Source organism: Rhinolophus sinicus, linkage group LG09, assembly GCF_036562045.2.
Source record: "Rhinolophus sinicus isolate RSC01 linkage group LG09, ASM3656204v1, whole genome shotgun sequence".
NCBI lineage: Eukaryota > Metazoa > Chordata > Mammalia > Chiroptera > Rhinolophidae > Rhinolophus > Rhinolophus sinicus.
Genome location: NC_133758.1, coordinates 56,233,873 through 56,255,098, shown reverse-complemented (window position 1 = coordinate 56,255,098; position 21,226 = coordinate 56,233,873). Strand labels below are relative to the sequence as shown.

At 41.5% G+C, this 21,226-nt stretch overlaps 1 long non-coding RNA gene across 14 annotated transcripts in view; it reads right to left on the bottom strand.

The window, feature by feature from the left end:
• The window catches only part of LOC109439156 (uncharacterized), a 32,476-nt gene that overhangs the window by 5,503 nt on the left and 5,747 nt on the right, over positions 1–21,226 (bottom strand). For 5 of the 14 annotated variants that reach the window (XR_012498812.1, XR_012498820.1, XR_012498819.1 and 2 more), the window contains exons 3-4: positions 5,730–5,796; positions 1,883–1,939 (exon numbers count right to left, since the gene is read on the bottom strand). The exons of 3 other annotated variants lie outside the window; for them this stretch is intronic. This is a non-coding gene — a long non-coding RNA (uncharacterized LOC109439156). Of the gene's footprint in view, positions 1–1,882; positions 1,940–5,729; positions 5,797–5,992; positions 6,411–21,226 lie in introns of those variants that run through there. 6 more of the 14 variants (XR_012498813.1, XR_012498822.1, XR_012498815.1 and 3 more) reach the window with 4 other exon arrangements.

Here is a 21,226-nt window from a genome sequence, read left to right as displayed (position 1 = left end):
AGCCATTTCTTGCCTGGGAATTGCTTTGTGTCCCTCTGCCCCAACCCTTTCTTACAAGCTCCCATCTCTACCTTGTTGGGGGCCTCTTCTAGATCCTTCCTCTAACCTCTTCCAGGTTCCCACAGGCTTCTCCAGGAAGCAGCAGACACCACCCAAATTTTCACTACCTTGTTATTTTCTGCGTTGGAACCAGGGCACCACCTTCTGCCAGCTGCGTGATCCTTCCTGTGTAAATGACCTTTCTATGCCTCTGTTCCCTCATCTATAAAATGGACCCAGTAGGAGTGGTGTTATGAAGATTAAATAGAATCATCTGTTTAAAGAGCTTAACAGAGCTCTGGGCACTCTTTCCTGCCCTTCTCTTGTCCACTTAACGTTTGCCCAGGGGGCTCCTGCTGTTTCCAACCATTAAGTTCTTTCGGACATAAAGTTGCAGAGTGTTCCCATCTTCTTCTACCAACTTGTGGGGCTAGCAGCTGGTTTTGACAAGGATACCCCCTCCCCCAAACTTTCTGTGACAACAGTTGTGGAAATACTGCACTGATCACCTTGTTGGTCTGATCAGAACTGCAGGTGGAATGAGCTCCGCCTTTGTTTCATCCAGCTGTCCTGGCTCCATCCTGACTCTAGGGGGAGGTCATTTGTGGGTAACAGGGGGGCAGGTTGATTGGGAAGAGCCGTGGGGTGGAGCAGGAATGTGTGCTGTGTCTGGAGCTGAGCTCCGCAGCCTGGTGATAAGAAGAAAAGAATGACCTCTGGAGTGAGGAGATCTGAGTTCTGGTTCTCCCTTTGCTACTGCATTTGCTGTGTGACCTCAGGTGAGTTGTTTCACTTCTCTGGCCTCAGTTTTCTTTTCTGTAAAATGGGAAGAGTTGAGGAGTACGTGGCTATCTTGTGTGTCATTGTGCTGGGCCCGACACACAATGGGTCCTGCCCTCTCCTTCTGTCTCACGTGGCTGTGAGATGCCCAGCATTGGCCTGGAACATGGTGACTCTAACCTTTCTCTGCCCATCTCTTCAATAACTGGGGACTGGGCAAGCTGCTTGAGACCCCTCCAATGAGGCAGATAGGGTCTTCCTCCCTCACTTGTGGTGGTGGGCATCAGCAGGAAGTGATGTTTAGGAAGAGCTGGCCAATGTGATTAGCACTGCTGCACTGTGACATCATTCCCCAATGTGACCCTCACTGAGGGGGCTTGAAGCCCTCTTCTATGTGGTGGACTGGCTTACATGTCAGGGCTGGGGCAAACGTCCACCTGATCTCAGCAGACCACCAATTCCTCCATTAGAGGACAGGGTTGCATTGCACTACATTCTCCTTAGACTTCCTACTAGCTCTGACGTGCACTATCCAATATGGGGGCCACCAGCCTCCTGTGTTACCTTATTGGACAACAGAGATATGGAACATTTCTTTCATCACAGGACATTCTACTGGACAGTTCTTTAGAAGAACTGGGGATTAGCCAATCCCTCACTGCAAAGGCTGAGTGCTACAGGAATTACTGAGATGACTAAGAAATGACCCAGCCCTCGAAGAACTCAATCATTCATTCATCATACATTAATCAAAGACCTCCTAGGTGCCAGTAGGATATTGTGATAACCAAGATGGACATTTTCCCTGGCTTCAAAGAACTTCCTGTCCTTCAGGTGGACAGTTGTCTGCTGTAACAGAGACTCGGTAATATTGGCTTAAACATGCTAGACTTTTGTTTTTCTGTCCTGGAAAGCCCACACTGGTGAGACAGTTCTGCTCTGGGAGGCTGTGTGGGCCTGTATTCCTTCTACCTTGTTGTGTCCACCTCTTCCCCACCATCCCAATAGCATTGTTCAGTCCAACCAGTAGAAGAAGGAATCTGAGAGGAGACATGCCTCTTACCTTCACTGGGAACTCAGCACAGACAGCCAGCATTTCTGCACACATTCTACTAGCCAGCTGTAAAGGAAACATAAGCTTCTTTGGAGCAACTCTGTGCTCTGCTAAAACTGGGAATTCTGGGGAGGGGAGAAAAGATATCTGAGGACTGGCAATCTTTGACACAGAGAGACAAGTATGAAGGAAATGAACACACAACACACACACATGAATGGGTAACCTTGAAAAATGCTTTGAAGCAGAGGTACATGGTGTTGGGAGAGCATAAAAAGGAGGCTGGGAAGGCTTCCCTGAGGAAGTGACATTGCAATGTGATGTAGAGAACAAGTAGGAGCTGATGGGGAAGAATGGGTGAGGGTGTTCTTTTTTCCTTTTTCCCCTTTCTTCCGCCTCCCCCACCCCCACTCTGGTTCAAGCCATTGTTTCTCAGTCTAGTTGTGTAGGACACAGCTGCCTGGCACATGCTGGTATTATGAGCCTTGCGCTCCCCTTGGGCTGAGGCAGTTGGTCACCAGTCGTGAGTCAACCACTCACGGCAGCTCTCGGCAGCTCTCGCTGGCTGCCGGCCGGTCAAGTTGGCCACCAGCCACTCATGGCAGCCCAGCTCCAGGGAGAGCTGTTGTTCACAATCTTAGCTGTAGAGGGCAGAGCTCACTGGGCCATGTGGGAATCGAACTGGTGACCTCGGCATTAGGAACACGGCGCTCCAACCACCTGAGCCATTGGGCCCGCCCGGGTGTTCTCAACAAAGACAGCAGGGGTGCAGTGCTCTGTGGTCAGGCCAAGCATCGAACACTCAGGAAACCTCCTGGTCTCTGAGAGGACACACAGAAGTCTCCCTGAGACCAATGACTGATGTCCCTGACGATGGCACCAAAGAAGGGGAGCTCCATGGGGCTTAGAGTCAGAGATGTCAGCTCTTTTCCAGTAACTTGTCCAAAGTTCTGTGTGTATTAATTCGTTTAATCCTCGAACAACCTGTGAGGTAGCTGCCTGTGCCAGTTATTGTCTTCAGAGAAGTAGATGGAATGAGATGTGCAAAAAGCTAATGGGGAAAACACCCATGGAGGATGAGAGGAGGAAGTGTGATCAGGAACAGGGCTGACACCTGGGAAAGAAGAAGGTGGAAGGAGGGGGGACTAAGAAGAGCCTCAGACTGCAGTGCAGCCTGGAGACATCTTGTCCATGCTTGAGGGGAGCCCCAGAGCCCAGACTGCACATGGAGGCCCTGGGTCAGCCAGGAGTGGTGGCTCCAGCACCTGCTGTACCATCCTTGGCTTGGATCTAGAGGTGAGGTTGCAGGAAGCTGTCAGCCAGCACTGCTCCCCATAGCAGAACCTTAAGAGGGATTGAGTGGAACACCTCTGTGGCTGAGGCATTACAGCTGTTGTCCCATTTTATAGATGGGAAATAGTGGTAAAGAAGGGAAGACATTTCACCTAGTGTTGATCGGCCTTGATGGGAGGACCAGGCCACCATACACACAGCCCCATGAAGTTGAGAACCAGGATGCTTCCCAGTCTGGAAATTTTGGCAGGTCCCAGAGAGACCACTATTCATGACAGAGATGAAGAAAAGGGAAGCCAAGGGGGCCTCTGTCCCCCAGAGCTGCACCTGTGTGCATAGCCCTGAAACAGGGAATGCGGGAGCTCTTGCCCCAAATTGAGCCCCACTTCTGTCCCTGGGCCTTTGCCACTAGTCAGGGCTCAGGGGACAGGCTCCTGGAATTCAGGCCCTGTTCTGGTTTCTCCTTGACAATTATGTTCCTGGGGCCCTGGGCTAATGTCCCTCAGAGCTATGTGTACCCAGGGCCAGAGGCCTGGGGCCTGGGCATTAGCTATTCTCCCTGGAGTAGAGACAAAACTGGCCTCTTGCCTACACATGAACTCCAGGGACTGGCTTGATGGGGAAAGTGTCCAGGACCCCACCTGTGGACACCGCTGCAGTGTATTTTTTACCCAGCCTCTAACCACCTCCATGACCTTCTCCTTGTGCCTGTCCATTCCTAGCTCCTCAAGACCATTTCCTGAGCCTATAACAGATGGGATCTCCTTAGCACCCTAGCCCTTTACTGATCAGAAGAGATGGACATTGGCCAGAGACCCCTGAGGCTTAGCTGGGGGACATAGGAGCTCAGAGTGGGAGGATTTGTTGCTTCCCATCTGAGAAAGGGAAGGAGGAGGTCACAGGGCTTGATGGCCTCAGGTGGTCCCTTTGTGCCCAGACCACTGGGCCACTGAATGGGTCCTATAACTGCTCCCTGGCTGAGGACAGGCTGATCTCATATCCTGGGGCAGGTGTGAGTTGAAGGAAAGGCTGGAGATCCTGATGGGGGCAGCAGGGGAGGTGTAGGCATGGGTATATGAGACACGATGAGGCCCAGATCACTGACTACAGTGCTGTGGGACAATGCCAGTCCTCCAGGAACTTTTCAAACACTCACTATCAATGTATTAGAAGCTTTAGAAGGAGAGAGCAGAAATGATCTCTTTGTTCAGTTGACAGATTATTTACGGAGTGTCCTAGGTTCTGGGGATATAGCAGTGAAGAAAAAATGCAAGTCCATGTTCTTAAGGAGCTTGACTGCTAGTGGGAGGCATAGGCAATAAACAAATAAGTGAAGAATAATAAACAAGGACCACAAAATAAAATAAACCAAGGCCAGAGAACAGAGCAGTGGAAGTGCTTTTTTAGATGGGGTGATCCAGGACAGCATTTGTGATAAGCTGGCATTTGAGCAGAGGCCATAATAAGTGAGTGAGCAATCTATGCAGATATCTAGGAGCAAAGAAGAAATGATAGATGAAAATTCGCCTGAACTAAAGAAAGACTTGAGTTTTCACACTAAAAGGATACATCAAGCATAAAGCAGGAATAAGAAAGAGACAAGAGTCCAGAGTTAGAAGCATCTTGGTAAAATGTGGGAAATCTAAGAACAGAGAAAAGATCAACACCCTTCAAAAAACGCCAGACCCAAATGGTCTTATAGGCAAGGGCATAAAATATTTAAACAACATAGCTTATATCCTTTTAAGGCCCCTTTCTGTGCATGATGATGTGGAAGTAGGGAAGGAATTATTAGGTTGGTGCAAAAGTAATTGAGGTTTTTGCAATTATTTTTAACCTTTTAAACTGCAATTACTTTTGCACCAACCTAATAATTTGGAGGGAAAGTATGTTAGAGGTTTTCACCATTGAAGAGAAATTATTTTTTTCTTTGCCATCTCTGTTTTGAAGAGCACCACCTGGCTTGTTTCTCTTCTTCTTGGCAAGGAATTTCAGTAACAGATTCTCCCTACTATATTGGAGAGTTTTTTTCTCCCTAAATATGGCCTGAGTAAATGCTTTTTCTAGCTGCTCAGGTGGACCTTCAGCTACTTAGGCTGCCAGTGTCCCTATTCACTTATTCATTTATTCATTTATTTACTCAACACAAGTTTATGGAGTCACTACTATATTCCAGGCACTGTGCATGAAGGACAGGCCTGATGTGAGACCTGACCTGTCTAGCCTGGAGGTGGGAGATACGGTTGGTATGGGACTATGCCCCCAAGAAAATTAAATGTGAGATGTTTTCTGAAGGATGTATGGAGTTAACCAGGCCAAGGTGGGTGCTGGAGGGAAGGGGAGAATGAATCAGGTAGGAGGCACCCTGTACAAAGGCAAGCCCTGGAAACTAGCTTGGGGGTATTCTGAGCTCTTTTGGGAAAATTGCTCTTCTAATTTCTCCAGTGACCAACTCCTTTACCTGTTTGGGGTAGGTTCCTCAGCCCTATTTAATTTTTCTCAAGCAGATCCTGTTTGCTTTAAGTCTTTCAGAAATTAATTAATTCAACAATTGAGCACTTACTGTAGGCTTGGTGCTGGAGACAGAGGGACAAATGGACAGAAATCACTGCTTTGGTGGAATTTACATTCTATTGGAGGAGAAAAAAGGAAATAAAATAAAGTGTAAAATATATAATACACTAGCACGGAATAAGCACCAAGAAGGAAAGTTAAACAGGATATGGGAATAGGAAATATTAGAGAGGGTGTTAACATTTTAGATTGGGTGGCTAAGGCAGCAGTCCCTAGAAGGTAATGTCCTCTGTGAAACAAAAGTCAACTAGGTATTTTGTCACTAAATGGATTTATTCGGGAAAAAGAAGGGATTGCAATTAAGTACATGCAGACATGTTGAGCCACAGGTACAAAGATGGACGATGTAATTCATAGAGGGGAAGAAGAAGTTAAGGGGAGGGGCTTACAACCATAGAGCTGTTGTAAACATAGACTTCTTCCTGGAGAGCTCTCACAATGACATAGGTGTGATAGCTCCTCCCACAGCCCCTCCTGATTCCTGTCCAGGTTAAGGTCTCTGTCATAATTTTATCATTTTCCCCTTTTTGATCAAGATCTTTTTCTGGAAGCATCACTGATCAACAGTCAGGTTTTCTGATTTCAGCAGCCTTTTGTCCCTCGATGTCCAGAGGACCTCTTCTGGGTGTCATGTCTCACATCAGAGGGGAGGTACATGAATAAAAAACAGCTCATATCCAGGGTTAAGGAGCATTAGGTACAGAACTTAATAACAAGAAGAATACAACACAAAATTTAAAACAACACAATAAACAGTCTAAAGGGTGATTCTAAATCAAGAGCTCAAATTTGTAGGTAGTGAAATAAAGGTCATTATTGCTTTGGACAGATCAAAGTTCTTGATGTCAGATCCAATAACTGGAAAAGTCTCCCCTTTCATATTAGATTGAGAACTGTAAACAATGATATTTTCCTTCTAGAAGAGAGAGAAATAAAATAAGAAGCAATACCATGTTTCCCCAAAAACAAGACCTCGCCGGACAATCAGCTCTAATGTGTCTTTTGCAGCAAAAATTAATATAAGACCGGGTATTATATTATAATAAAATAAGACTGGGTCTCATATTATTTTTTGCTCCAAAAGACACATTAGAGCTGATTGTCCAGCTAGGTCTTGTTTACGGGGAAACACGGTTGTAAGGAAAAGAGTTGTACAGGCCTGATCTTGTCTTTGGGGGAAAGCTGTCTCCTTCAGAGGCCACCTGCTTCAATTTTTTTTTTAAATTAAAGTTTGTGGGGGTGAAGTTGTTAGTAAAGTTACATAGCCTTCAGGTGTACAATTCTGTGATACATCATCTATATGTCACATTGTGTGTTCACCACCCAGAGTCAGTTCTCCTTCCATCACCATATATTTGATCCCTTTTACCCTCATCTACCACTGCCTCCCCCTGACCCTCTGGTAACAACTAAACTATTGTCTGTGTCTATGAGTTTTTGTTTCTTCATTTGTTTGTCTTGTTCTTTTGCTGTTTTCAGTTTTAATACCACACATCAGTGAAATCATACAGTTCTCTACTTTTTCTATCTGACTTATTTGGCTTAGCATTATAATCTCAAGATCCATCCATGTTATCACAAATGGTACTATTTCATCTTTTCTTACTGCTGAATAGTATTCCATTGTGTTTCGAAGGACATTTTGGTTGTTTCCATGTCTTGGCCACTGTAAATAAAGCTGTAATGAACACTGAAGCACACATGTCTTTATGGATAAATGTTTTCAGATTTTTTGGGTAGATACCCAGGAAAAGGATTGCTGGGTCATATGGCAATTCTATTCGTAATTCTTTGAGGAACCTGCACACTGCCTTCCATAGTGGCTGCACCAATCTGCATTCCCACCAACAGTGTATGAGGGTTCCTTTTTCTCCACAGCCTCTCCAACACTTGTTACTATTTGTCTTGTTGATGATAGCCATTCTAACTGGGGTGACGTGATATCTCATTGTGGCTTTTATTTGCATTTCTCTGATGATTAGTGATGTTGAGCATTTTTTCATATGTCTATTTGCCATTTGTTTGTCCTCTTTGGAGAAATGTCTCTTCAGGTCCTCTGCCCATTTTTAAATTGGGTTGTTTGTTTTTTTGTTGTTGAGTTCCTTGTATATTTTGGATATTAGACCTTTATCAGAGGCACTGTTCCAAAAAATCTTCTCAACAAATGACAATGAAAATACATCCTACCAAAATTTTTGGGATGCAGCGAAAGCAGTTTTAAGAGGGAAATTTATCTCATTACAGGCCTATCTCAAGAAACAAGAAAACTCCCAAATAAATAACCTCATGTTACACCTTAAAGAACTAGAAAAAGAAGAACAAGTAAAACCCAAGGTCAGCAGAAGAAAGGAAATAACAAAAATTAGAGCAGAACTAAATGAAATAGAGAACAAAAAGACAATAGAAAAAATTAATGTGACAAAGAGCTGGTTCTTTGAGAAGATTAACAAAATTGACAAACCCTTGGCTAGACTTACTAAGATAAAAAGAGAGAAGACACTGATTAACAAAATCAGAAACGTAAAAGGGGAAGTTATCACGACACCACAGAAATACAAAGGATCATCCAAGAATACTATGAAGGACTATATGCCACCAAATTCAACAACCTAGAAGAAATGGACAAGTTCTTAGAAACATATAGCCTTCCAAGGCTGAACCATGAAGAACTGGAAAATCTAAACAGACCGATCACCAGTAACGAAATTGAATCAGTCATCCAAAACCTTCCCAAAAGCAAAAGTCCGGGACCAGATGGCTTCACTAGTGAATTCTACCAAACCTTCAAAGAGGATCTAATACCAATTCTGCACAAACTCTTCCAAAAATTGAAGAAGAGACAGTACTCCCTAACTCATTTTATGAGGCCAACATTACCCTGATACCAAAACCTGGTAAGGACAGCACAAAAAAGAAAACTACAGACCAATATCTCTGATGAATACCGATGCAAAAATCCTAAATAAAATTCTAGCAAATCGAATACAACAATGCATTAAAAAGATTATTCATCACGACCAAGTGGGGTTCATCCCCGGGGCACAAGGATGGTTCAACATACGAAAATCCATCAATGTGATACATCACATAAACAAAATAAAGGACAAAAATCATATGATTATATCAATTGATGCAGAAAAGCATTTGACAAGATACAACATCCATTTATGATTAAAACACTTAATAAAATGGGTATAGAAGGAAAATACCTTAACATAATAAAGGCCATATATGACAAGCCCTCTGCTAATCTCATAATTAATGGAGAAAAACTGAAGCCCTTTGCTCTACGTTCAGGAACACGACAGGGATGTCCCCTATCACCTCTGCTTTTCAACATAGTGTTGGAAGTCCTTGCCAGAGCAATCAGGCAAGAGAAAGAAATAAAAGGCATCCAAATTGGGAATGAAGAAGTTAAATTATCACTCTTTGCAGATGACATGATGCTATATATAGAAAACCCTAAAGACTCCACCAAAAAGCTATTAGAAACAATCAACGAATACTGTAAAGTTGCCGGCTACAAAATCAACGCACAAAAGTCCATTGCCTTCCTATATACTAACAATGAAATCTCAGAAAAAGAAATACAAAAAACAATTCCCTTTGCAATTGCAGCAAGAAGAATAAAATACCTAGGAATAAACTTAACCAAGGATGTGAAAGACCTATATGCTGAAAACTATAAGACATTTTTGAAAGAAATTGAAGAAGACACAAAGAAATGGAAAGACATTCCGTGCTCATGGATTGGAAGAATCAACATAGTTAAAATGGCCATATTACCCAAAGCAATATACAGATTCAATGCAATCCCCATCAAAATCCCAATGGCATATTTTAAAGAAATAGAACAAAAAATCATCAGATTTGTTTGGAACCACAAAAGACCCGAATAGCCAAAGCAATCTTAAGAAAAAAGAACAATAATGGAGGTATCACACTTCCTGACTTTGGCTTGTACTACAGGGCTACAATAATCAAAACAGCATGGTATTGGCAGAAAAACAGACACATAGACCAATGGAATAGAATTGAGAACCCAGAAATAAAACCACATAAATATGGACAGATAATTTTTGACAAAGAAACTAAGAACATACAATGGAGCAAAGACAGCCTCTTCAATAAATGGTGCTGGGAGAATTGGATAGCCACATGCAAAAGAATGAAACTGGACTGCTATTTGTCACCATGTACCAAAGTTAATTCAAAATGGATCAAAGACTTAAGCATAAGACCTGACACAATAAACTGCATAGAAGAAAACATAGGTACTAAACTTATGGACCTTGGGTTCAAAGAGCATTTTATGAACTTGACTCCAAAGGCAATGGAAGTAAAAGCTAAAATAAACGAATGGGACTATATGAAACTTAAAAGCTTCTGCACAGCAAAAGAAACCATTGACAAAATAAAGAGGCCACCAACTGAATGGGAGAAGATTTTTGCAAACAGTGCCTCCGATAAGGGGCTAGTATCCAGAATATACAAGGAACTCATGCAACTCAACAACAAAAAAACAAACAACCCAATTGAAAAATGGGCAGAGGACTTGAAGAGACATTTCTCCAAAGAGGACATACAAATGGCAAATAGACATATGAAAAAATGCTCAACATCACTAATCATCAGAGAAATGCAAATCAAGACCACAATGAGATATCACCTCACCCCAGTCAGAATGGCTATCACCAAAATGACAAATAGTAACAAATGTTGGAGAGGCTGTGGAGAAAAAGGAACCCTCATACACTGTTGGTGGGAATGAAGACTGGTGCAGCCGTTATGGAAGGCAGTGTGGAGGTCTCTCAAAAAAGTACTAATAGAATTACCATATGACCCAGCAATCCCTCTCCTGGGTATCTACCCGAAAAATCTGAAAACATTTAGAGATAAAGACACGTGTGCTCCAATGTTCATTGCAGCTTTGTTTACAGTGGCCAAGACATGGAAACAATCAAAATGTCCTTCGATAGATGAATGGATAAAGAAGTTGTGGTATATATACACAATGGAATACTATTCGGCGGTAAGAAAAGATGATATAGGAACATTTGTGACAACATGGATGGATCTTGAGAGAGTAATGCTGAGCGAAACAAGTCAGACAGAAAAAGCAGAGAACCATGTGATTTCACTGATATGTGGTATATAAACCAAAAACAACAAAAGAACAAGACAAACAAATGAGAAACAGAAACTCATAGACACAGACAATAGTTTAGTGGTTGCCAGAGGGTAAGGGGGGCGGGGGGTGGGGGGTGGGAGATGAGGGTAAGGGGTTCGAATATATGGTGATGGAAGGAGAACTGACTCTGGGTGGTGAACACACAATGGGATTTATAGATGATGTAATACAGAATTGTACACCTGAAATCTATGTAATTTTACTAACAATTGTCACCCCAATAAAAAAAAAAATTTTTCCTATTCAGTTGATTGTCTCTTTATTTTGTCGCTGCTTTCTTTTGCTGTGCAGAAGCTTTTAAGTTTGATATAGTCCCATTTGTTTACTTTAGCTTTTACTTCCCTTGGCTTTGGAGACAAATTCATAAAATGCTCTTTGAACCCAAGGTCCAGAAGTTTAGTACCTATCTTTTCGTCTATACAGTTTATTGTTTCACGTCTTATGCTCAGGTCTTTGATCCATTTTGAGTTAATTTTGGTACATGGTGACAGATAGCAGTCCAGTTTCATTCTTTTGCACGTGGCTATCCAATTCTCTCAGCACCATTTATTGAAGAGGCTGTCATTTCTCCCTTGTATGTTTTTTGCTTCTTTGTCAAAAATTATCTGTCCATATTTATGTGGTTTTATTTCTGGGTTCTCAATTCTATTCCATTGGTCTATGTGTCTGTTTTTCTGCCAATACCATGCTGTTTTGATTATTGTAGCCCTGTAGTACAAGCCAAAGTCAGGAAGTGTGATACCTCCATTATTGTTCTTTTTTCTTAAGATTGCTTTGGCTATTCGGGTCTTTTGTGGTTCCAAACAAATCTGATGATTTTTTGTGCTATTTCTTTAAAATATGCCATTGGGATTTTGATGGGGATTGCATTGAATCTGTATATTGCTTTGGGTAATATGGCCATTTTAACTATGTTGATTCTTCCAATCCATGAGCACGGAATGTCTTTCCATTTCTTTGTGTCTTCTTCAATTTCTTTCAAAAATGTCTTATAGTTTTCAGCATATAGGTCTTTCACATCCTTGGTTAAGTTTATTCCTAGGTATTTTATTCTTTTTGCTGCAATTGCAAAAGGAATTGTTTTTTGTATTTCTTTTCCTGAGATTTCATTGTTAGTATATAGGAAGGCAATGGACTTTTGTACATTGATTTTGTAGCCAGCAACTTTACTGTATTCGTTGATTGTTTCTAATAGCTTTTTGGTGGAGTCTTTAGGGTTTTCTATATATAGCATCATGTCATCTGCAAAGAGTGATAATTTAACTTCTTCATTCCCAATTTGGATGCCTTTTATTTCTTTCTCTTGCCTGATTGCTCTGGCAAGGACTTCCAACACTATGTTGAAAAGCAGAGGTGATAGGGGACATCCCTGTCGTGTTCCTGAACGTAGAGCAAAGGGCTTCAGTTTTTCTCCATTAATTATGAGATTAGCAGAGGGCTTGTCATATATGGCCTTTATTATGTTAAGGTATTTTCCTTCTATACCCATTTTATTAAGTGTTTTAATCATAAATGGATGTTGTATCTTGTCAAATGCTTTTTCTGCATCAATTGATATAATCATATGATTTTTGTCCTTTATTTTGTTTATGTGATGTATCACATTGATGGATTTGCGGCTTGAACCATTCTTGTGCCTCTGGGATGAACCCCACTTGGTTGTGATGAATAATATTTTTAATGCATTGTTGCATTCGATTTGCTCGAATTTTGTTCAGGATTTTTACATCTATATACATCAGAGATATTGGTCTGTAGTTCTCTTTTTCTGTGTTGTCCATACAAGATTGTGCTATCCGGGTAATTTTGCCCACATAAAATGAGATAGGGAGTACTGTCTCTTCTTCAATATTTGGAGGCGTTTGAGCAGGATTGGTATTAGATCTTCTTGGAAGGTTTGGCAGAATTCACTAGTGAAACCACCTGGTCCTGGACTTTGCTTTTGGGAAGGTTTTGGATGACTGATTCAATTTCGTTACTGGTGATCGGTCTGTTTAGATTTTCCAGTTCTTCATGGTTCAGCCTAGGAAGGCTATATGTTTCTAAGAACTTGTCCATTTCTTCTAGGTTGTTGAATTTGGTGGCATATAGTCCTTCATAGTATTCTTGGATGATCCTTTGTATTTCTGTGGTGTCCGTGATAACTTCCCTTTTACGTTTCTGATTTTGTTAATCAGTGTCTTCTCTTTTTATCTTAGTAAGTCTAGCCAAGGGTTTGTCAATTTTGTTAATCTTTTCAAAGAACCAGCTCTTTGTCACATTAATTTTTTCTATTGTCTTTTTGTTCTCTATTTCATTTAGTTCTGCTCTAATTTTTGTTATTTCCTTTCTTCTGCTGACCTTGGGTTTTACTTGTTCTTCTTTTTCTAGTTCTTTAAGGTGTAACATGAGGTTATTTATTTGGGAGTTTTCTTGTTTCTTGAGATAGGCCTGTAATGAGATAAATTCCCCTCTTAAAACTGCTTTCGCTGCATCCCAAAAATTTTGGTAGGATGTATTTTCATTGTCATTTGTTTCTATGTATCTTTTGATCTCTCCTCTAATTTCTTCTTTGACCCAGTCTTTCTTTAAAAGTATGTTGTTTAATCTCCATGTATTTGTGTTTTTTCCAGCTTTGTTTTTACAGTTGATATCCAATTTCAAAGCCTTGTGATCAGAGAATATGCATGGTATGATTTCAATCTTCTTAAATTTGTTGAGACTGATTTTATGTCCCAATATATGGTCTATCCTTGAGAATGTTCCGTGTACACTAGAAAAGAATGTATAGTCTGATGTTTTAGGATGAAGTGCTCTATAAATGTCAATTATGTCCATTTCATCTAATGTGTCATTTAGGGCTACTATTTCGTTATTTATTTTCTGTTTGGATGATCTATCCATAGCTGTCAATGATGTATTTAAGTCCCCTAGTATAATTGTGTTTTGGTCAATTTCTCCCTTTAGTTCTGTTAGTAGTTGCTTGGTGTATTTCGGTGCTCCCTGATTGGGGGCATAAATATTGATGACTGTTATGTCTTCTTGTTGTACAGTCCCCTTCACCATTATGAAATGTCCATCTTTATCTCTTGTTATCTTTTTCACCTTGAAGTCTGTTTCATCTGATATCATTATGGCTACACCTGATTTTCTCTGGGTACCATTTGCTTGGAGTGTCAATTTCCACCCTTTCACTTTGAGTCTATGCTTGTCCTTGTAGCTGAGATGTGTCTCTTGGAGACAGCATATGGTTGGGTTTAGTTTTTGATCCAATCTGCTACTCTGTGCCTTTTTATTGGTGAGTTCAGTCCATTTACATTTAGGGTGATTATTGATATGTGAGGATTTCCTGTCATTCTATCTTTAGTTTTCTGGTAAGGCTGTGTCTCCATTGTTTCTTTGCCTTTTGTTGTTGTCTATTATTTCTGTGTGGTGGTATTCTATGATGTTTCCTCTGTTTCTTCTTTTATTTCAGTATATATTTCAATTCTGGATTTATTTTGAGTGGTTACCCTTAAGTTTATGTAAAAGAAAGTTTGATATTTAGAGTATTCCATTTTCTTCAGCACGCTTACTTTCTCCATTCCCATATTCCGTTCAGGCCTTTACTCTCCCCTTTTTGAGTTGTGGTTGCCACAAATTGTCCCTGTTGATGGTGGTCGAATAGCCTCCTTTAGTATTTCTTGTAGTGCAGGTCGTGTATTAGAAAATTCCCTCAGCTTCTGTATGTCTGGAAAGGTCTTTATTCCTCCTTCATATCTAAAGGATATCTTTGCTGGATATATTATTCTTGGCTCATGATTTCTCTCTTTCAATAGTTTGAATATTTGGTTCCACTCCTCCTGGCTTGTAGAGTTTCTGCTGAAAAATCTGATGATAATCTAATGGGCTTTCCTTTGTAAGTTACCGTCTTCTTTTCCCTGGCTGCCTTGAGGATTCTTTCTTTGTCGTTGATTTTAGACAGCTTCAATACAATGTGCCTTGGAGAAGGCCTGTTGGGATTGAGGTAACTAGGTGTTCTATTTGCTTCTTGGATTCGAGGGTCCAGTTCTGTCCACAAATTTGGGAAGTTCTCATCGACAATTTGTTTGAATATATTCTCTGTTCCTTCTCTCTTTCTTCTCCTTCTGGTATGCCCATTATTCTTATATTGCTCTTTCTGATGGAGTCAGAAAGTTCTTGTAGAGTTCTTTCATTTCTTTTAAGTCTCAAGTCTCTTTCTTCTTCTATCTGTGTCATTTCCAGGTTTCTATCTTCGATGTCACTGATTCTTTCCTCCATCTGGTCAACTCTACTACCTAAGCTGGTTATTTCATTCTTAATTTCTTCTATTGAGTTCTTAATCTCCAGAAATTCTATTTGGTTCTTTTTAAAATTTCAATATCTTTCGTAAAATGCTCATGCTGTTCTTTGATTGAGTTTCTGAGTTCATTTAACTGCCTATCTGTGTTTTCTTGTATCTCGTTGAGTTTTTCAGAACTGCAATCTTGAATTCTCTGTCATTTAAGTCACATATTTCTGTATCTTTAAGTGCCTTCTCTGGAGATTTTTCACTTTCTTTCTGAGCTATCTTGTTGCCTTGGTTATTCATGGCGATTACTGGTTTACTATTTCTCTTCCTAGACATCTACAGGAGTGACTTCTGCAACAGGTTGATAGGAAGAGGTCTTTCTTTTGTTTTCCAGTACTTGTTGGTAGAATGTTTTATTATTTCTCCAACTGCAATTTATTTTTCTTCTCCCACACGGTAGTGCTATGTTTTCTCTGCACTATTCCTGCTTCTCACACAATGGGGGGATTCCCTGGGAGACGGGCTTCTCCTCTGTTAATAGTTCGTCTAGGTCACAGGGCGCAGTGTCCCGGTGGGTATGCGGAGAGCTTTTGATGTTCCAAAGCTCTTCCAGCTCCTGATTCAGAGCCCGTATGTTTCAGCAGTTCTGTTTACTCCTGCAGGGATCCACCCAGATAGGTGGGGTCAGGGGCGGGGTAAGTTGTGAGAGGTGGCCCAGAGCAATGGCGGCCACCACCACCACAGCCGGTCCTGCTTCCACGGCTCCCTCCCCTTTGCCGGAACTAGTTGGGCTGTGAATTTGTGTCTGCGGCCCACAGTTCTCAAAACAGCATATATTCTGTTGTTTTGATCTGACACTCCTACTGTTTCACTTCTAGCACCGGGCAGGTGGGGGCGGGGCGAGCTCTGGGAGGGGTGGGAGGGGGCGGCTAGTCTCAGTGCCTAAGGCTCCGTTCTCTGCTCGGCAGTGAGGCCTTAAACCACCGTTTTCAGCCTTTTTCCCTCAGTCTTTTCTCCGAGGTCTCTGCCGTGAGCGTAGGGTTCAGCCGTGGTATATGCTGTCCCCTCAGCCCTGTGGGCCACAAGCGGAGCCCTAGCAGTCCGAGTTCTTCCCTCACTCGCAGCTGTGGTAGTTTCGGGAAGCAGTGAGCTCGGAGCACTGAGCTAGGTCTGCGTCCTGCGCTCGCACGGCTCTGTCTCTGCGCACTTCTCCGTTTCCTCCTCCCCCCACTCGCGCGAATCTCCCACCTGTAGGTGATTTCAGTCAGTAGTGGGCCTCTTCGTCTTGCCTGTCTGCTGTGCAGGGAGTCCTTTGTGGAGTTTTTGTTTTTTGATTCATTGTAAATTCCAGGGGAGTTTTACAGAGGCTCACCTCACGCCGCCATTTCCCCATTATTCTTATCTTGTTCTTTCTGATGGAGTCAGAAAGTTCTTGTAGAGTTCTTTCATTTCTTTTAAGTCTCAAGTCTCCCACGTCTTCCATCTGTGTCATTGCCAGATTTCTATCTTTGATGTCACTGATTCTTTCCTCCATCTGGTCAACTCTACTACTTAAGCTGGCTATTCATTCTTAATTTCTTTTACTGAGTTTTTAATCTCCAGAAATTCTATTTGGTTATTTTTTAAAATTTCATTCTCTTTAGTAAAATGCTCATGTTGTTCTTTGATTATGTTTCTGAGTTCATTAAATTGCCTTTCTGTGTTTTCTTGCATCTCGTTGAGTTTTTTCAGAACTGCAATCTTGAATTCTCTGTCATTTAAGTCACATATTTCTGTGTCTTTAAGTTCATTTTCTGGAGTCTTTTCACTTTCTTTCTGAGCTGTCTTGTTGCCTTGGTTATTCATGGCAATTAATGATTTATTATTTCTCTTTGTAGACATCTACAGGAGTGGGTTCTGCAACAGTTTGATAGAGGTTTTTTTGTGTTTTCCAGTAGGTATTTGTAGAATGTTTTATTTTCTTTCCAACTGCAGCCTTTTATTCTCTCTCACACTGTAGTGATATATTTTCTCTGTACTATTCTGGCTTCTCACACAATGGGGGTATTCCCTGGAAGGCAGGCTTCTCCTCTGTGAACAGTTTGCCTGGGTCATAGGGCGCCGCCACCGTTTGGGTTGTGGAGAGCTTCTGAAGTTCCAAAGCTCTTTCTGCACTAGATTCAGTGCCCCTGTGTTTCAGCAGCTCTGTTTACTCCTGCAGGGATCTGCCTAGATAGTCGGGGGTGGGGTGAGTTGTGAGAGGTGGCTGAGAGCAATGGCGGCAACCACCACCACAGCCAACCCTGCTTCCACGGCTCCCTCCTCTTTGCCAGGACTAGTTGGGCTTCAAGTCCATGTCTGCAGACCACAGTTCTCAGAACTGCAAATATTCTGTTCTTTTGATCTGACATTGCTACTGTTCTTCTTCTAGCACTGGGCAGGTGGGGGCAGGGCGAGCTCTGGGAGGGTAGGGAAGGGGCGGCTGGTCTCAGTGCCTAAGGCTTCCATTCTCTGCATGGCAGTGAGAGCTGAAACCACTCTTTTCAACCCTTTCCCTCAGTCTTTGCTCTGAGGTCTCTGTCGTGAGCGTTGGGTTTAGCTGTGTTATATGCTGTCCCCTCAGCCGTGTGGGCCATAAGTGGAGCCCTAGCAGTCTGAGTTCTTCCCTCTTCCACAGGTGCGGTAGTTCTGGAGTGCAGCGAGCTCGGAGCACTAGCTAGGTCTGCACCCTACACCCGCAGGGCCCCTTTTACACGCCTCTCATTTCCCTCTCCCTCACCCCCACTCGCACAATTTGCCCACCTTTAGTTGATTTCCATAGTGCGCCTCTTAGTCTTGCCTGTCTGCTGTGCAGGGAGTCCTTCCTGGCGTTACAGTTGTTCAATTTATTGTAAATTCCAGAGGAGATTTCAAGAGGCTCACCTCAAGCCGCCATTTTTGTAACATCCTCCCCTGTTTCAATTTTTGCCAGGTTTGATTTCATGTCACTAGACTGTGTTCAGTTCCAATGACGGTTTGGTGCCTTCTTTAAATGTGATGCATGTATCCAAGAGTCTACTCCTGGAGTTTAGCAGCACAGGAATTAGTCAACAGTACCTGATAGGGGCTATTCCAGAAAGGCTTTGTTTGTTTGTTTTTTGGTGTTTCTTTCACCCAAAAGGGGTGGATCTGAGATTTAAATGGATCAACAGCTATGCTTTTGGCAAAGTATTTGGAGGGTCTCTACAAATTTTGCTAACTGAATCTTAATAATGCAATTAGTACATTCAACTATACCTGAAAATTGAGGGTCATAAGTGCAATGAAAATGTAAAACTGGCCAAACAACACAGACTTGTTAAAGCACCTGACCAGTAAAATGGGTTCTTCCATCACTATGGAGTTTGAGAGGGGCTCCCCAGGGAGGGATGATCTTCTCTAACAGGACTCTAGCCACAGAGAAGGCAGTACCCTGTCTACAAGGGAAAGCTTCAGTCTAGTGAGAAAACATATGGATCACGATTAAAACATATTTATATCCATGAGATGGGGGAAACTATGTGAACTCTATTTGTCAAACCTCAAATGGTGCATTAGACAATTTAAAATATCCATGAACAGTGTGAACAGGCTTCCCTGGGTTGTACTTTGGACAAGTGGGACAAGTGAGATAGGCACTTTTCATGGCCTTATTAATATTCCCCCAGCAATTTTGATTCATGAATGTGATCATTTTGTTAGTGGGCCAATGGTTTAATGCATGTACAGTAGATAGAGCAGACACTTTAGAATCTCAGGTAGGACTAGGTTGTTATTGGATCTGAACCAGAGCTTTCTCTTTTTATCAAACCAACAATTGTTGGATTTCTAGTCTTGTTTTTCTTTTCCTGAAGACAAAACACTGGGTTCTCTGGGCAGTTTTTCTAAGTTATCTGTTAAGGAAATATCCCTTTGGACCATGACAGAGGTTTGACCTGCTGCTGGTTCTTTTAAGGGCAGCATTCCTTGCAGAAGTGTTAGCAAAGTGATTTCCCTTAGCTTCCAGAGAGTCAAGTTTAGAATACCCTGGGGTCTAAATAATAGCTAAAGCAGCAGGTAAAAGTATGGCATCCAATAATTCCTGTACATATTGGCCATTTTAAATTTTATTTCCACTGGAAGTAAGGAAGCCATGTTGTTTCCATAACATTTGAAAGTCATGAACCACTTCAAACGCATATCTACTGTCATTATAAGTGTTGGCAGTTTTGCCCTTGGCTAAAATACAAGCCTGGGTGAGAGCATAATTCAGCCTGCTGGGCTAAATTAGCCAAAGGTAAAGATGCTGCCTCTATGACTTCAAAAGGGGTTACAACAGCATAACCAGCACAGTGCTTTCCATTTTTATTTTGAAAATATGAACCACTTGTCATCAACTTAACCCAAAGGAGTCTCCTCTAGTTCACTATAAGGGGTCAGGAGGTGATCTGTCAGTGTCAATCAGTCATGAGAGTCTTTGTTGGTATCAGAGAGAAGAGTAGCTAGATTAAGGTTATCACAACATGAAAGAGTGATGTGCAGAGCAGTTAACAAAAGGACTTCATAGAAAATCAGGCAACTAACTGAAATCCTGGGTGTAATGAGACGGGAGAATTTCTACTGCATGGGGTACAAAGATGGTTAAAGGGGATCCCACAAAAATTTTCTCTGTGGCCTTAACCAAAGGACAATGGCAGTAATGGCTCTAAGACAAGGAAGGTATCTCTGTGCCACATGCTCCAGTTGCTGACTGTAATATTCCAAGGGCCTATGGTGGTCCCCAAGTTTTTGAGTGAGTACTCCGTGGCATTCCCTTACTTTTCATATATATATACATACATATATAAATATATATACATATATATGTGTGTATGTATATATATATATATAAATATATATACATATATGTGTGTATAGATAGATAGATAGAGAGAGAGAGAGAGAGAGAGAGAGAGAGAATGAATCTGATAATTGAGATACCCCCAAACAGGTGGATTTTTAAACTATCCTTTAAGACTTTAAAAGCTGTATCATCCTGTTCTTCCCATAATATTGGGTCAGCACTGTCATTCTTTAGTAAAACATACATATATAACATATACATTATGTATTTTATATATATATATATATATATATATATATATATATATATTATATAAGACCTGTCTTTTTTTCTTTTAATTTATTGGAGTGACAATTGTTAGTAAAATTACATAGACTTCAGGTGTCCAATTCTGTATTACATCATCTATAAATCCCATTGTGTGTTCACCACCCAGAGTCAGTTCTCCTTCCATCACCATATATTTGATTCCCCTTACCCTCATCTCCCCCCCCACCCCTTACCCTCTGGTAACCACTAAACTATTGTCTGTGTCTATGAGGTTTTGTTTCTCATTTGTTTGTCTTGTTCTTTTGTTGTTTTTGGTTTATATACCACATATCAGTGAAATCATATGGTTCTCTGCTTTTTCTGTCTTATTTCACTTAGCATTATACTCTCAAGATCCATCCATGTTGTCACAAATGTTCCTATATCATCTTTTCTTACCGCCAAATAGTATTCCATTGTGTATATATACCACAACTTCTTTATCCATTCATCTATCGAAGGACATTTTGGTTGTTTCCATGTCTTGGCCACCGTAAACAAAGCTGCAATGAACATTGCAGCACACTGTCTTTATGTATAAATGTTTTCAGATTTTTTGGGTAGATACCCAGGAGAGGGATTGCTGGGTCATATGGCAATTCTATTTGTAATTTTTTGAGGAACCTCCACACTGCCTTCCATAACGGCTGCACCAGTCTGCATTCCCACCAACAGTGTATGAGGGTTCCTTTTTCTCCACAGCCTCTCCAACACTTGCTACTATTTGTCTTGTTGATGATAGCCATCCTGACTGGGGTGAGGTGATATCTCATTGTGGTTTTTATTTGCATTTCTCTAATGATTAGTGATGTAGAGCGTTTTTTCATATGTCTATTTGCCATTTGTATGTCCTCTTTGGAGAAATGGCTCTTCAGGTCCTCTGCCCATTTTTAAATT